Source organism: Notamacropus eugenii, chromosome 1 (genome assembly GCF_028372415.1).
Source record: "Notamacropus eugenii isolate mMacEug1 chromosome 1, mMacEug1.pri_v2, whole genome shotgun sequence".
In the NCBI taxonomy this organism is placed as follows: domain Eukaryota; kingdom Metazoa; phylum Chordata; class Mammalia; order Diprotodontia; family Macropodidae; genus Notamacropus; species Notamacropus eugenii.
The window spans coordinates 534,736,502-534,753,260 of NC_092872.1; the positions used below are offsets into that span (position 1 = coordinate 534,736,502).

At 35.9% G+C, this 16,759-nt stretch overlaps 1 protein-coding gene across 5 annotated transcripts in view; it reads right to left on the minus strand.

The window, feature by feature from the left end:
- Positions 1–16,759, minus strand: part of MEMO1 (mediator of cell motility 1) — a 119,146-nt gene that overhangs the window by 73,558 nt on the left and 28,829 nt on the right. The gene's annotated exons all lie outside the window — the stretch shown is intronic.

The window sequence follows — 16,759 nt, forward strand, 5'->3', positions numbered from 1 at the left end:
TTTTTTTATAAACTGATTTTAAAGTTAGAAGAACTGAGTTCAAGTCCTGCCTCTGTCACTTACTATTTGTGTGATTTTGGGCAAGCCATCACTATATTCTGAGTTTCAATTCACTCGTTTGTAAGATAAGTAGTTTCATCTCCAATCCTTTACAGCTCTAAATCTATGACCTCATTAATGTGATTCTATGATTACTAACAATTGCTAGGGTTGATCAAGGAAGAATTCAAGAAACAGAAAGTATGTGAGTAAAACCTTGAAAGAAAGATGTAGAATTGAAGAGGAAAAGTATTTCAAGCATGGGGGACAAGGCTGAGTGAACATACAGAAATCCACAACAGAATAATGACTTTGGGGACTGTGTTTTCAAACAGTCTAACAATGTCTTAAGACTATTATTGTACCTGACCTCGCACAGCCCTCCCTCACTCAAATCAAAGTCAACTGCAAGTCATGTCATCCTCTTGATGTCATGGTCCTCTTTGAGAACGAAGGACAAACACAACAGCAACAACAAGGTACACATGATGCCAAAGGAAACAATAATAGTTATTTCTGAACATAATAAATAGCTGACAACAAAGAATCTATTTTTACATTCATAGTAACTATTACCATGAAAGAGAAAAAATTAAAAAAAACTAATGTCACACTTTGGAAGGATTACTCAAATATCTCATACAAATATTTAACGAATGTATAAAGTTGGCAGCTCCATCATGTGTTTCATTGTTAATGACTTGGAAACTTATCGTTTCCAATAAGCTCTAAAAAGAATTAATAAATAAGACTGTTCTACTTAAGCAAAGTAAAGCCATCTGAGGATTCTCAGCATCGTAAGGAGAAACAAAAGCTCTAGGAAAAGATAATTCAGATTTTCAGAAGACCAAAAACAAACTCTGCTTTATCAAAGAAAATTAAAGTATACATCAAAAGTTTTTTTTTAGGGTTCTTAACCTTGTTTGTGTCACACACACCTTTGGAAGTCTGGAAAAGCCTGTGGACCCCTTCTCAAAATGTTTGTAAATGCTTTAAATGAAATCCATAGGATTACAAAGTACAAAGGAAACCAATTATATTGAAATGTAGTTATCAAAATACATATATTATTATTAAAGTGCACATACCAAAACTGAAGAATTCATGTTCTAACTTAAGTTTCTATTTGCTATTCAAAACACTGCAATTCTACCTTTAAATGTTAATCTTACATTATAAAATCTCTCTCCACACAGCAATATACTTGAAGGAAACAATAAGTAAGTCTCCTTAAAAAATAAATTACCAATTACAGAAAGAGAGTTAAAGTCAACTCAGAGCTGAATTTTTTTTTTTAATTTGAAATACTGAATGATTTTGAAATATAGAGTAAAATTTCATTTTGAATATAGAACAATTCACCATTTGGTAGCATGCTACTCAACTAGCAAAGTTCAGTAACAGCTTTAAATTATCTATACTATCTATACTACCAACAATATTTTTCATAGGGCTTCTCAGATACAGTTAGTTGAAAGCTTTAGATTTGTTTTTGAATTTAATCTAAAATACTATGCTACCTCTACAAATTGACCCATGTTCTTTATACACTGATTATGTGCCTCCAAGAAAATCATTCATAAAAGATGATTCTGAAAAAAATTCAGAGACTTCTAAAGATGTCTGAGGATCTGAAACTACATAAATGCCCATCTATAGAAATTCATGCATTTGTAAATATGTAGGATCATCTACAACTTGTCGTATGGGACCAAAAACAAAGAGGTTTGATTCAGAGCTCAAACAATTGAATCCATAAAAACCAAACCTCCTACATGTAAAAATAATTGTGTTAATAAGCAGTTTGAACTAAAAAAAAAGTAATTATTTTTTAATCTTTAACTCACTACTGAACATTAGTTACTATGAATTAACTTTTTATTACTATTCTTAAGTGTTTTATTAGCCACTTTAAAAGCCCTAAATCTATACCTGTGTGGGTTCTTTTTGCCAACGTGAAAATACTGCAATAGTGAAAAGGGCTCACCATGTCATATGGATGGTGACAGAAGGGTCAGATCCCAAGTCTCTCTATTAACTTCTGAATAAGACTATAAAACTAGTTGGGTGGCTAGGTGGTACAGTGGGCCTAGAGTCAGAAAGACTCATCTAATGAGTTCAAATCTGAGCTCAGACATTTAACTAGCTGCGTGACCCTGAACAAGTCCCTTAACCCTATTAGCCTCAGTCTCCTTATCTGTAAAATGAGCTAGAGGGAGTAGGAAATGGAAAACTACTCCAGTACCTTAGCCAAGAAAACTCCAAATGAGGTCATGAAGAGATGAACATGACTGAAAAATGGCTAACAACAAATAAAAATATTTGGCAATTTAATACTTCACAGATAAGTGAATACACATGCGTATGTAACATATATATATTACTTATTCATTTCTGACTACTAAATTACAATGTTTATAAATTGAATAAATGAAAAATGTTTTTATTAGGTACTTACTATACACAACATACTATATCTTTAGTATGTCAAAAGCGTTTTTTCAGTCATAATGAATTTTTCATAATGAATTTTTAGTATTCTGTCCATACGCTTATTTAGTCCCCTCTGTTACCTATAATATGCATTTTATAAGATTCCATTCTGTAATTTTGGAAAAGCTAACTGAACTGTATAGAAAGTGAACCCACTAAAAGACTATGTTCCAAGTGAGCTAACACATCATATTAACAAGAAAGCATAATTAACTACATAAAAACTATTCAAATTTATTATTAAAAAGCTCATAATTTTGTATCATGATACGTACATCAAATATCAGAGAAGACCAAACCTCAAACAAAATGGTAATTCTACAACTTCCCCAATAGTATCTATTATATACTGACTTGTTAAATTTCTGTCAACATTTTAATTTATTTTCAACCATCAGCAGTAATACCTTCATCCTACAAGGTCAAACTCGATAAGTTAACCCTAAATATTCTATTTCAATTCTTTATTGTTCAATTTATAACAGTAAAAGAGAAAGCAAACAATTTCATTTTCCATTTTCCTAAACTGTGTGTATATATCTATACTTAAGTTATTTATAAGAAGCAAACATACAGGAAGATAAAAAGTGTGTTTGGAATATATTCCAAAACTGATGGAGCTTCCTACTATGATTAATAAGAAAAAAACAAGAGTGACCATATTCCTAATGGTGAGGCAGCATGAAACAATGGACAAAAGCCCTGGACTTGAGGTCCAAACAACTAGGCTCAAGTTTCCAATCTACCACCTCCTGTGTGATCCCAGACAAGTGAAACTCTCTGAGTTTCAGTTTCTTCATATAAAAAATGGAGATAATACCTATTCCATCTGTTAGGCAGTTATAGGAACAAAATGAAATAATTTATGTAAAGCACTTACTATAACAATATCGTATCTCATGGTATATTGTAAAATCATCAATATTATCAAGTATGTCAATCATGGAACAGATTCTGGTTATAGCAATAGCGTACAAAAGCTTAAGTTCTGAATGAAAAGCTTCAGAAAAAGCAATAATGATTCTCATTCAACAAAAGTTTTTGATAAAAGCAAACCTGATAATAATTAACAAACATTTGTCTAGCATAGGTTGATTTTAAGATTATCCTATACCGATATGGACAATTTTTAAAAATATTTGATTAGGAAAAGCAATAAAGCTCAGTGAGATAAGCAATAAAATGAAAACTCAAGAAGTGAAGACAATGAAATCAATCTACTCTAGGTAGTTAAAGCCCACATTGCCTCTTTTAGAGTAAAGATTTTTTAAAATTCTTCACGAATAGTTAAAACAGCCAGTCTAGACACCACATTACTTGTATAAATCTCAACCCTGTAAGATAGTCATTAGGATTTCTTTATCTGCAGAAGTCCCCTTCTGAGATTCTCTAAGAATTATGACTTCTATAAACAAAGAATTATGACTTCTATAAACAAATTTCTATAAACAAGAATGAATGTATACACCCCAAAAGGCACCTTCCAAGGCAGTACTATCATGATTGGAGCCAGTGCTTACCTTTCTAAAGCATGTCCCTTCATCACTTTCAAAACATTACTAAAATCCTTCCCCTTCATCATACTTAACTTTTCCATGGTGTTATATTATTATTTTACCTGTAAGCTGACTCTAAATATCAGTGTTTTATACTCCATGCTGGGTTTTGTTTTCAACTTAACCAATTTTTAAATTAAATGAGATTTTAAAAGGAAGAAAACAACCAGTACCAGACATAACAGTAATTTCATAATTCGCCACTTGCATATTGTCAGATAACTGGGTAGAAGCAAACAACTAATTAGAATCATGAGATTAAGATCCCAAATCTATAGAGTTAGAAGGTTCCTAAGGGGATTTATTAGTTAAACTTGAGCAGAAATCTCCTTCACAATCACTTCAGAAATATAATGATCTATATTTTCCAGGGAAAGAGGATGACCAGGGAAGAGGAAAACCAGTAGACCAGTCACCGTACAAGATACCCATTCCCCACTTATATTTTCCTCTAGTCCCCTCCACTAGAAGAAGACACCTCAGAGAGTAAATCTGTTACTGCCAGGGGTCCCCTTAAAAAAGCAATAAGGTTTCCTACTCTTCAGCTTATAGGAGGAAAAGCACTGAGGAGGCAGGGGGAAAAAAAGGCATTTAGAATATGAATATAAAAGGAAAGAAAGAATATGAGCCAAGGCACAGAGGCAACTCCAGAAAGGGTGTGTATAGTACAGTGTACTCTAGCTACTAGACTCATATGGGATCGCGACCCACAGTTTGAAAAGCACTGAGCGGTCATAAGTGGAAAAAATTTAAGAAGCTCTACTCTAGTACATCTGGCTTTTGAATCTCACTTCTGTTCTCTGGTTGCTTCAATTATTCTTCTCTATTGGACTACATATGGATATTTTCTGATTTCATTTACTTCACAGCAAATGCACTCAAGCAGTACCTTCATCCATTACATTTCCAAAGTTGTATTCCAACCCCTCTTTCCACAACCTAAAGGAACACCAGTAATACCTACACAGGCACCCCGTCCTGTCTACTTCCTATATATTCCCAATGTTCAATCTCTAGGTTTCTAAACTTGTTAAAAGTTCAAGGAAGAAAGGGTGATCAGCAAAGTTCAAAGATGCAGAAAGATTACAGAGAATGCTGATTGAGAAAAGGCCTCTGAATCTGGTGATTATGGAATCACAACTCATCAGCTTCAATCTTTCCTTCCTCATAATCTACAATTTTCATAGTTTTAAATTGCCAAGATTTCACATTATTTCATCTCATTTTCCTTAAAATATAATCTCAAATAGAATCCATCAATGGGGGAAGAGGGGGACAAAGTGACAAAAGCAAAGGCAAGTTAAGTCATGGGAGAAGTCATTTTCAGGCATTTAATAACATGTTTCTAGGACATCAACCAAATAATTAAAGAAGAAATTAATAACCTCAATTTTAAATGTGCTATATGCTTTTAAAAAAAGAAAAACAAGAAAATCGCAGCTCCTAAGATTTTTGTCATGTGCCAATAAATTGAATCCAGACAACTTTTTAACTGTCTTAAGAAGCCAATAATTTATGTAAAAATTAATTGTATGTGATGTTTACAGACTAGCTAGCTATTAGCTGTGAACATCAAAGCAGGCATTAACAGCTATTAACTAGAAGCTTTCTAAAGGACATGTTTCACTGCAGCAGAGAACACGCATAGACATAATCTCAACTTCATCGTGAAACAACTAAAAATGTGTTAATATTCTTTTACCAAAATGGCTTGGGACACAAAAAGAGAATTGAGAGTGACTAAAAGCATTCAGAAATAAGAAATAAATTAATTCCACAATAGTTTGGAACGACTGAGAAAGGCACCAAGTTGAAGCTTACAAAACACATTCTTTATGAGGGAAAAAAGTATGTTATTCAAATACTATGAGCATTAAGACTAAAGTGAGATTTATCTGAACAAACTTTTCAAATATTTCAGAAGCTCTATATATGAGAGTTTATGCCAGGTATAGTGGAGAAAGCCCTAGAATGTAAATCAAGAAACCTGAAGAAGTCCTCATTCAAAACTAACTAGTTATGACTTCGACAAGTCATTTAACCCAATGAGGCCCTCAGTTTATTCAGGTTAAGAAGAGGCTGAAGTAAATGATCTCTAAAGGTCCTTTATAATTCCCTATTTAATTATAACATGAATAAAAATTAAAATGTTTTAATATGCTGATTACAAATAATTAGCTTTTATTAAAATGGGTCATAATATCTTAGATGTAAAACTAAAAGGGACTTAGTCCACCTAGTCAGACCCTCTCATTTTAGAGATGTGGAAAATAAGGATGAGAAAGTTCACACTGATTTGCTCAAGGTTACAAGAGTAGTGACAAAATATGGTTTTGAACCCAGTTCCCCTGACTCCAAATCCAGAGCTCTTTCCACTGCTATAGGCATGGCCTCTGCCACTACAAAACAATGATAATTCCCCATGGTTTTACAAATACACACACAAAAAATTTCATAGAGAAAGCAGGGCATTGTGTCTAGAGAGCCCACTCCTATGACTGAGGGCCCTAAATTTGCCTTACCTCTGACAACCACTGGCTATGTGACCTGGGCAAGACATTTAACCTCTCAGTCCCTCAAGCAACCCCATAATACTAAACCTTATACAGCGAGTACTAATCTACATTGGGAGAATGAATTTTCTCAATAGGGGTTCCCTATATCAGTGAAATCACAGGCCTATCTAAAAAATTGTTTGGTGGTGGTGGTGGTGTTGTCTGCTGTTGTTCTGGTGGTTGTAATTGGTGGTGGTGGCGTTATTATTGACAAAAAAATGTCTTAATGGACAGACTACGGAGCTCAGAGTCAAGATGTCTTAGACTGAACACAACACATACAACTCCTGCCACATATAGGATGTAAGACTCTGGCCAGTTGCTTAACCTCTCAGTGTCTCAGACAATTCTTTTACGGTTAAATTGCTGAACAGATGCAGATCTTCACTAGTACACTTCCCTCATTAGGAATTCCCTACAACAATGAAATTAGAAAGCCAGAATATAATAGGTATAGATAGATACAGAAAGAGATGGAAATAGAAACAGATAGACAGAGAATCACAGTCAGAAAGCACTGGAGTCAAGTCAATTTTAAAATTGCAATAACCTAGTTATTTTCCTTGCCTCAAGTCTTTCCCCATTCCAATCCATCCTTCACTTGGCTATTAAATTGATCCTCCTAAAGCACAAGTTCACCACGTGTCACCCTGCTGTTCAATCAACTTCAGAGGCACCCTATCATCTCCCACGTCAAATACAAAATACTCCATTTAGCATTCAAAACCCTTCATAACCTGGACAACACCCATTCTTCAATTACTTAGCTTTTCCGCTGTAGTGAGAGAAAATAAGACTTTTATTTTACTGTTCTACTTTTTCCCTTTCCCCCTTTTATCTATAAGGTCTACTTATCAAAGGGGACTGGCCCCCTCTGATTCTGTCAAAATGTATCAAAAGGGTGATTGTCCCCTTTGACTCTGTCAAAGCACCACTTGTCCATCTTTCCCTTTGCCCCCACATTGTCTCCCATCTTAAATCCCATACTTAGAAACCCTTGATGAAGCATTTGTCCTATCAGTGATTCACTGAGGCAGCTGCACCTTTCAATAAAATCATATGGGGGAATGAGAGAAATGATTATTATTTTTTTAATTTATTTATTTAACTTTTAACATTCATTTTCACAAAATTTTGGGTTACAAATTTTCTCCCCTTTTATCCCCTCCCCCCCCAAACACCAAGCATTCTAATTGCCCCTATGACCAATCTGCTCTCTCTTCTATCATCCCTCTCTGCCCTTGTCTCCATCTTCTCTTTTGTCCTGTAGGGCCAGATAGCTTTCTATACCCCTTTACCTATATTTCTTGTTTCCTAGTGGTAAGAACATTACTCGACAGTTGATCCTAACACTTTGAGTTCCAACTTCTTTACCTCCCTCCCTCTCCACCCCTTCCCTTTGGAAGGCAAGCAATTCAATATAGGCCAAATCTGTGTAGTTTTGCAAATGACTTCCAAAATAGTTGTGTTGTATAAGACTAACTATATTTCCCTCCATCCTATCCTGTCCCCCATTACTTCTATTCTCTTTTGATCCTAGCCCTCCCCATGAGTGTCGACCTCAAATTGCACCCTCCTCCCCATGCCCTCCCTTCTATCATCCCCCCCACCCTGCTTATCCCCTTATCCCCCACTTTCCTGTATTGTAAGATAGGTTTTCATACCAAAATGAGTGTGCATTTTATTCTTTCCTTTAGTGGAATGTGATGAGAGTAGACCATGTTTTTCTCTCACCTCCCCTCTTTATCCCTCCACTAATGAGTCTTTTGCTTGCCTCTTTTATGAGAGATAATTTGCCCCATTCAATTTCTCCCTTTCTCCTCCCAATATATTTCTCTCTCACTGCTTGATTTCATTTTTTTTAAGATATGATCCCATCCTCTTCAATTCACTCTGTGCACTGTCTCTATGTGTGTGTGCGTGTGTACATGTGTGTGTGTGTAATCCCACCCAGTACCCAGATACTGAAAAGTTTCAAGAGTTACAAATATTGTCTTTCCATGTAGGAATGTAAACAGTTCAGCTTTAGTAAGTCCCTTATGACTTCTCTTTGCTGTTCACCTTTTCCTGGTTCTCTTCATTCTTGTGTTTGAAAGTCAAATTTTCTTTTCAGCTCTGGTCGAGAAATGATTATTAATAACCAATGATTTGGAGCGATCCAGAATTCCCCTCATTCTCTGAAGTCCTGATTTTTAAAAGTTCAGTCTCTTGAAGGATATTGCTAATTCAACTGGACTTTCTTGTTCAGATACCACCCAAGGTATAGGGTAACTATTGCATTCTGCTCAGGCTTGGGTGAGGCATAAATTCTCTGAACAGTGTGCCCAAGGCTGGAGTTAACTTAAAAAGTAAATGACTTAATCAAAGCTCAAGTCTAGCTCCTCACTGTAATATTCATTCTCTCATTAACTGTTAACCAATCAGAGCTGATTCCCATTCTGGGGAACATCTACTTTTCAAAGGTATATAAATTGTGAGACCTCCACCATGATTGTCTTTGGTCTAAAATGACTAAATTATCCAGAAATTATGTCTCTGGAATCTTTATAATTGACACAGTAGATATTCAGACCAAACACTTTTGAGTGTTTGCAGATTTTGCCCAGGAGCCTCCGACGCACACATTTACCTGTTTTCTAAACTGTCTAATGTGAATGATCACAAGTCTGCCTAACAAGGTTATCTCTAAGATTATATCTTTATTGAGAAAATGGAGACTATTGACTAGGAGCATCCCCTTCTCCCCTACTTCACATCTCAAAACTCATTGATACTATCCCCCATCCTATCCTTTACTCCAATCTCTGATGAAGACATGTTCCTTCTTACAAAGACCAACTACTCCACTTTTATCTTTTATCCTATCTCTTCCAGTCTCCTCCTTTGGCATATTATGCCCACAATCATCCCCTCTTTTCCACTTCCTATGCACTGGCTCACATTCCCTGCAGTCTACAAAAATGCCCAGGTCTCTCTCATCCTTAAAATATCCTAATTTGACAATAACGTTTCCTCATAATAGCATCATATATCTTTCTTCCCTTTCTCAGGCAAACTCCTAAAATCATTGCCTCTAATTTCTCTTCTCTTACTTATTTCTCAAACCCCTTCAATCTTACTTCAAATCTCATCACTTATCTTAAATGGCTTTTGCGCAAGTTACCAATGACTTCTTAAAAACCAAATAGCATTTTCTCAATAGCATTTGACACTATTAACACCCCTCTCTTCCTGGACACTCTCTCTGGATTTTTCCTAATATTGCTCTCCTGGTTCTCTCACCTGTATATAACATCTATATACTTGCCTCTTAACTGTGGCTGTACGCCAAGCTTCAGTCTTGTGCTGCCTTCTCTCTCCACACTTTCTCTTCATGACCTCATCAATTACCATAGATTTAATCATCACATCTACATAAATGACTCAGATCTCTATATCCAATCTACGTCTCTCCGGAGTTCTAGTCCACATAATCACTGCCTTCTGTACAACTGCAATTCAATGTTCCGTGAGCACGTGAGCACTTCAAATTCAACATATCTAAAACTGAACTTATATCATTCTCCCAAAATCCACTTCTCTTTCAAACTTCCCTGTTTCTGTGAGGACACCACCAGCCTTCTACCCAGGTTCACAACACCAGGGTCATCTTAAATCATAAATAATAACACCTCATTCTCCTTCACCCAGAAAGTAACTACTTCTAGAAGTTTGGTGGTGGGAAAAAAGGAGGGAGATAACGGCCTCAGAGAATTGCTAAAGTAAAGGGTTTTAAGGAAGAGGAGACCTATATTTAGTATATCCTTAGGCTAGGGGACATGCTGTTAGGCATCAAGAAAGGAACCAAGATAAGGAAAAATTTGAAATGACACAAAGATACAATGACTGAAGTGGCCGTCTTCCTGAGGAGAGAACAAAGAGAAAAACTAAAAGTTTCCTTTGGCAAGGAGATAATCACTTTTTCACTAAGTAAAGCAAAGGAAAAGGAGAAGAGAAGAGAATAAGCATTTTTATTAAGTCCCTACTATGAACCTGGCACCTCTATTATTGTCCCTATTTCCCAACTGAGAAAACTGAAGCAAACCAAGTTAAATGACTAGCCCAGGGACATAGCTAATAAGTATCTGAGGTCAGTCATATTTGAACTCAGGTCTTCCTGACTCCAGGCCCAACATTCTATCCACTAACTGCCTAGGTAAGACAGAGAAGTCTAGGATTCTGAATGAACAGACAAGGGACATGACAGATGACGTTGGTTTTCTCTTTAAAGGAGATACAGGCATCTCCTAAGAGAAAGGGGTTGGTAAGAGGGTAGGGATGGGTGCCTTAGAAAAACAAAAAACTTTAAACAGTCAAGGTCAATCAGAAAAGATTGAAAGGAGTGTCATGCTATATGAGGGTCCAGTTGAAATCAGATAAGAATTTATTGTGAATTCAGTTGTGTTCAGCAGCACAGAAATAAGAATACAGATGGAGGTTGGTGGCGGTCACCTGGTATCTAAAGATAGGCAGGTCCTTTAAGGACAGGATATTCAAGGATACAGTTTAGCAGGGTTACAACAGATATTATCTGAACAAAACATTCAAGGGTAGAGGTCAGTGTATATCTGAGTTAACTGCAAGATTAAAACAACAGAAGTTGAAAAAGTAGGCCAAAGCACAGATGACAAAATGGGATAACAGGTAGGCATCCTCAACTTGAGGATGAAGAACATGTCCAGAAGACATAAAGCAAAGGGAAAATATGGAAGTATATTATAGATCATGAAGGTGAAAAACAGAGTTTTGAGGTAATGGTGGATTCAAAGGTATTGACCATTATTGTGAACAAATGAAATACTATGAAAATACAGGTTCTAGCTGATGAACATGCTGATGAGGGGGCATAAATGTATATGCTGAACTCCCCAGGTATGAAGAGAGAGGTTGCAGTAGAAAGACTGTGAGCCTGGTTCTGAATTATCAAAAAATGGAAGGAAAATGACCTGGAGTCCAGGGGATTACAGAAAAAATTATTTAACCCAAGAGTATAAATAATACAAAGGACTGATGTCTGAAGGAAGAGAGATTACAAAGGCTGGCAATGGCAGTGAAGAAAAGAAGATGGCAACTCCACCCAGCAGTATAGGTGGCATGAAAAAAGTTAACAACCAGTACTGGGGAGGATGGCTACAGGTGAAGAAAGAGAAAGGCTGCTTGTCAATGGATACAAGCAGGAAAGTGTGACAAAAGTCTATATCAAAGATTCCAATGGGCACAACAGAAGAAGAGGGCAGATGCTTAAGAGTTGGAAGGGACAGGTCTGGATGGAGATAAGAGCTTGAGGAATGGTAATAAAAGAAAGGGGTTTTCCTCAGTAGATGGCAACTACATTAAATGAAAAACCTGAATAAATAAAATATGTCCTTTCCTATCAAGATTTAGGATATCCATCTTCTCCTTGACTCCATTAACTCCCTAAGATCTGGCTAGTCACATAATTATAATTAAATATGTGCCTCAGGGGCTCAAAGTTGTTTCATATCTGACTACTTATTTATATATTTAACATTTTCATTAAAATTCTATTTCCTATGTTTTTAATGTAGTCTATCTTAGGCTATAAAATATTAAACTAGCAAGAGCTGTATTTGAGGAAGTCCCTTCACATCACATTACATGAATCAGATATTTAATAAAGAAAAACTTATCTATATACGAAACCCTCAGGATAAAAAGTTTCAAGTAGTCACAAGCCCAGGATCTTCTCACAAAAGTAAAATGATGACTTTGCTACTACATTTTTGTGATACTTTTATATCCAGTACAAGAATTATACACTGTAATTTTACAATACAACTTCTATTATTCTGAAAACAGCTATTTTTGCACACTACTGCTTGACAGCATCCATTCTATTTGATACATAAACAACTTCACAAACAGGATTTTTTCAGAATAAGATTTTTCTTGTCACCTTTCCTTTTTAATAAGTTTTAGATCAACTATATATTGAGTCAAATATCCCAGTCACTCTAATATGGATATATGTTTTGCATAACTGCATTTGTATAACCTTTTAAACTGTGTGCGTTCTCAGTGATGGGTATGATGAAGGAGGGAGGAAGAGAATTTGGAACTCAAAATTCTTTAAAACAAGTGTTAAAAACTGTTTTCACATGTAATTGGAAAAAATATATTTTATGAGGAAAAAAAACAACTATCCCAGAGCTAGCTTAGGCTTTATACTGAGTCATTTTCAGTCTTGTCTGACTCCTCCTGTCCCCATTGGGGTTTTCTTGGCAAAGGTAATGGAGTAGTTTGTCGTTGCCTTCTCCAGCTCACTTGACAGATGAGGCAAACAAGGTTAAGTGGCTTGCATAGGGACTCACAGCTAGTAAGTGTCTGAGGCTACATCTAAACTCAGGAAGTTTTCCTGATTCCAGGCCTAGCACGGTATCCCCTGTGCCACCTAGCTGATCTGTTGCTATTGTTGTTGTTGGGCCTTTCAGCAGTGGCAGATTCTTGAGTCCATGGAGTCATGACTATGACTCTTTCCTCCACTATTTCTCGAAGTCTGTCCAAGTTCATGTTCATTATTTTCATCTCGTCCTCTGCCTTCCCCTTCTGCCTTCAATTTTCCCCAGCATCAGGGCTTTTTCAAATGAGTCCTGTGCCCTATAGTTTAGGCTTAACAACAGAAAAAGACAGGAGACATTTCATTCTTGTTATCACAGCAACAGCTTCTAGCTGTTTTGTCACTCACTTTTCACTTTTCCTTACTTGTGTGAAAGTTAGTTTACTTGAAATTACCTATTAAGTAGTTACCCTCAAGTCTCAGCTCACTGAAAATTACAAAATTTTCAAGCCACAAGAGATTTATGGGATCATTAAGTTCTAAAACTTTTTTTTGTATAATGGGCACCTTTAATAATCTAATGAAGTCTTTGAATTCCATCTTCTATAAACCCATTTTCTCTGGCTGTCTTTAGAGGGGAAGAAAAATGCTAAGGACAAAAATTTAATTTTAATAAATGAAGAATTAAATAATGAACAACTCAAAGCTGGGCAAATTTTAAAACATTTTTTCATGTACAGTCGATATGAAATTACTGACTAGTTTTTTTAAAGTCTTTTGAATAACAAATAAAGGACTAAAGAACCGTCCAGAAGCTCAGAGAGAATCAAGCTTTATAAATGTCTACAATGTAATATTAATCATATTAATCATTGTTAACTGCTAATACAGATTTTGTTATTTCTATAGATCAACATAAAACACAGCTTTTCTCTTCTTCTTGAAACTCCAAACTTATCTTTCTTAATAATAGCTAGCATTTACATGGCACTTTAAGGTTTGCAAAGTACTTCAAAGTTATTATATCTTTACAACCTTGGAAAGCAGGTGCTATTATTATCCCCATTTCACAAATGAGGAAACTAAGGCAGGCAAACTAATTAAGTGACAGAGTCACAAAACTACTAAATGTCAGAGACCAAATTGGAACTCAGGTCATCCTGACTCCAGGTCTAGTATGCTATCCACTGCACCTAATCATTTCTAATAGGAAATTGTATGCCAAATTTTCCTACAAAAATACAAATGTTTTAGATTATAAATTAGGCATGTTACTAACTCAGAAAAGCAAAATTAAAGACTTCTTGCAGTAACACTAAGCTTCAGACAATACATGTGGTATTTTATCAACAAACTTTAATTAACTGAGAATAGAAGGTATCCACTGGGTATTTGGTGGTGGTGTTGTTCAGTTGTGTCCACTACTTAGGACCTACTGACTTGGCAGTGAGGAATCCATGTAACAAGGTCAGTGAAAGCTACATCTCTGACAGATTTATAAGCCATTTCCTCTTAGAACATGTCAAAGTAAGAGTATTCTAATCCTGATAAGCAAGGGTATGCTTTCATGAAACAGACACTTAACTCTCCTAACACTAAGACTATAGTCCCTGTTTCATAAAGAATCACCCAATATCAAAAATTACTCTCACGTTTTATCGACATTTTGAGCAACTCTTCAAAATTCTTAGAACCTTGTCTTAGCTTCCCTTTTTTAAAGCACAATTTCTCTTGGTAAGCACACTTTCTAAATATAATCAAGTTTAATTGTGTTCCTGTAAAATACAGCTTCCTCTCACACTACACATATGATGTATCACTAAAAAGCTGCATACCTTACTACTTCAGGACATCAATGATGTTCCCAGTGTTCATGCTTTTCACACATACAGAGTGGTGTATGTGACCTTTACATCTCTTTTCATACACCAACACAGATCAAACTCTATCCAAGCTTTTTTATTCTGTATAATTTACGTCAATATTTTCCTTAAATTTTCCACAGAGGAAGTACTCAGTGCTCCAGAGTCTTCCTAATGGTTCATTTACCATTTCATGGAGATTTGAGCAAACACTATACCTAGACATTTATCATTCTATGTCCTAGATATATAAACACCTTTTTCAATAAGATTTGCTGACAATGTTTTTATATAAGGGATAGACAGAGATAAATCTTACATAAAAAAAGCAACGTGAATGATACTAACAACAATCAATGTTGTTTTTCAGTCATTTTTAATCGTGTCTGACTCTTCATGACCTCGTTTGAAGTTTTCTTGATGAAGATACTGGAGTAGTTTGCCATTTCCTCCTCCAGCCCATTTTACAGATGAGGAACTGAGACAAACAGGGTGACGTGACTTGCTCGGGGTCACAGAGTTATTAATAAATGTCTGAGGCCAGATTTCAACTCAGGAAGATAGGTCTTCCTGACTTCAGACCCAGCATTCTATCCATCATACCACCTAGCCATAACAATGATCAGTGAACAAGTATTAATTATGTGCTGGGAGTTGTATTAGATGCTTAGAATAGAAACACAAAGAATGAAACCACCTCTATTCACAAAGAGCTTACATTCTACTAGAAGAGAAAATCAATAAATAATATATAGATATAAAGAGAAAATGGAAAAGAGCATACTATATACAGGAAAGTTTTTATGCAGAAGGTAGTATTTTGTGTGCAGCACCTTGAAAGAAGAGATGGATTCTTTAAGGTAAAGAGTTGAGTACATTCCAGGCATGGGGGATGGCCAGTACAAAAGCCCAGAGACAGGAAATAGGACTGCCATTTGTGAGGACCAAAGGAAAACCCAATTTGGCTAGACTCCACAAAGTATGGCAGAGAAAATAATACACAATGAGCTTAGAAAGACAGGTTGCTGGGTACAAAGTGTGAAGAACTTTAAAAATTAAACAAAAGAGTTTATATTTTATCTAAGAGGCAATAAGAAGTCTCTTAAGTTTACTAAGTAGGGGGAGTGACATAGATTTGTAGTAAATGTAAATCACTTTGGCAATCCTGTGGAGGATGATCCTTAGGAGAGAGAGATTTGACTCAGGAAGCAAATCAGAACACTAGTACAAATAATCTAGGGAAGAGATTATGAGAGCCTCAATTAAATTGGGCTGTCTATGTGAGTAAGGTAAAGGGACCAGATGCAAGAGATATTGTGAAGGAAAGAATGTCAAGTTTTGGTTAAGTGGTGGAATGGCTACATGAAATGAGGGAAAGTGAGGGAGTTGAGGCTAATAGTTGAATGGTTCTATCTTTGACAAAAATAGGAAAATGTATAAGAGTGGTGGGTTTGGAAGGAAAGATAATGAGCTATATTTCAGATATGTTAAGTTTGGGATGTCTCCAGAGCATTCAGTCTGAAATGTCCTATAGGTAGATGCTAATAAGGGACAAAAGCTCTAGGACAGACTGGAGCTAGAAGCAAAGATCTGTAAGTCATCTGCATAGAAATAAGAATTAAACCTATGGAAACTGATGATCTCTTCAAGAGAAAGAATGTGAAGAGATAAGAGGGCTCAAGGAAAAAATCTTGGGAAAAACCAGTGAGGGGACCTGATCATGGATGATGAGCCAACAAAGTTAAGTGATGAATGTTTTTAGGCAAGCTGAAGGAGGAAGAGAGAGACAGTGCAATGGATGGAGTGTTACACAAGTCAAGAAGATCTGGGTTCAAATCTAGCTTCAGATGCTTATCCTGAGCAAGTCACTTTACCTGCTTGCTTCAGTTTCTTCAACTGTAAAATGAGGATAATAAC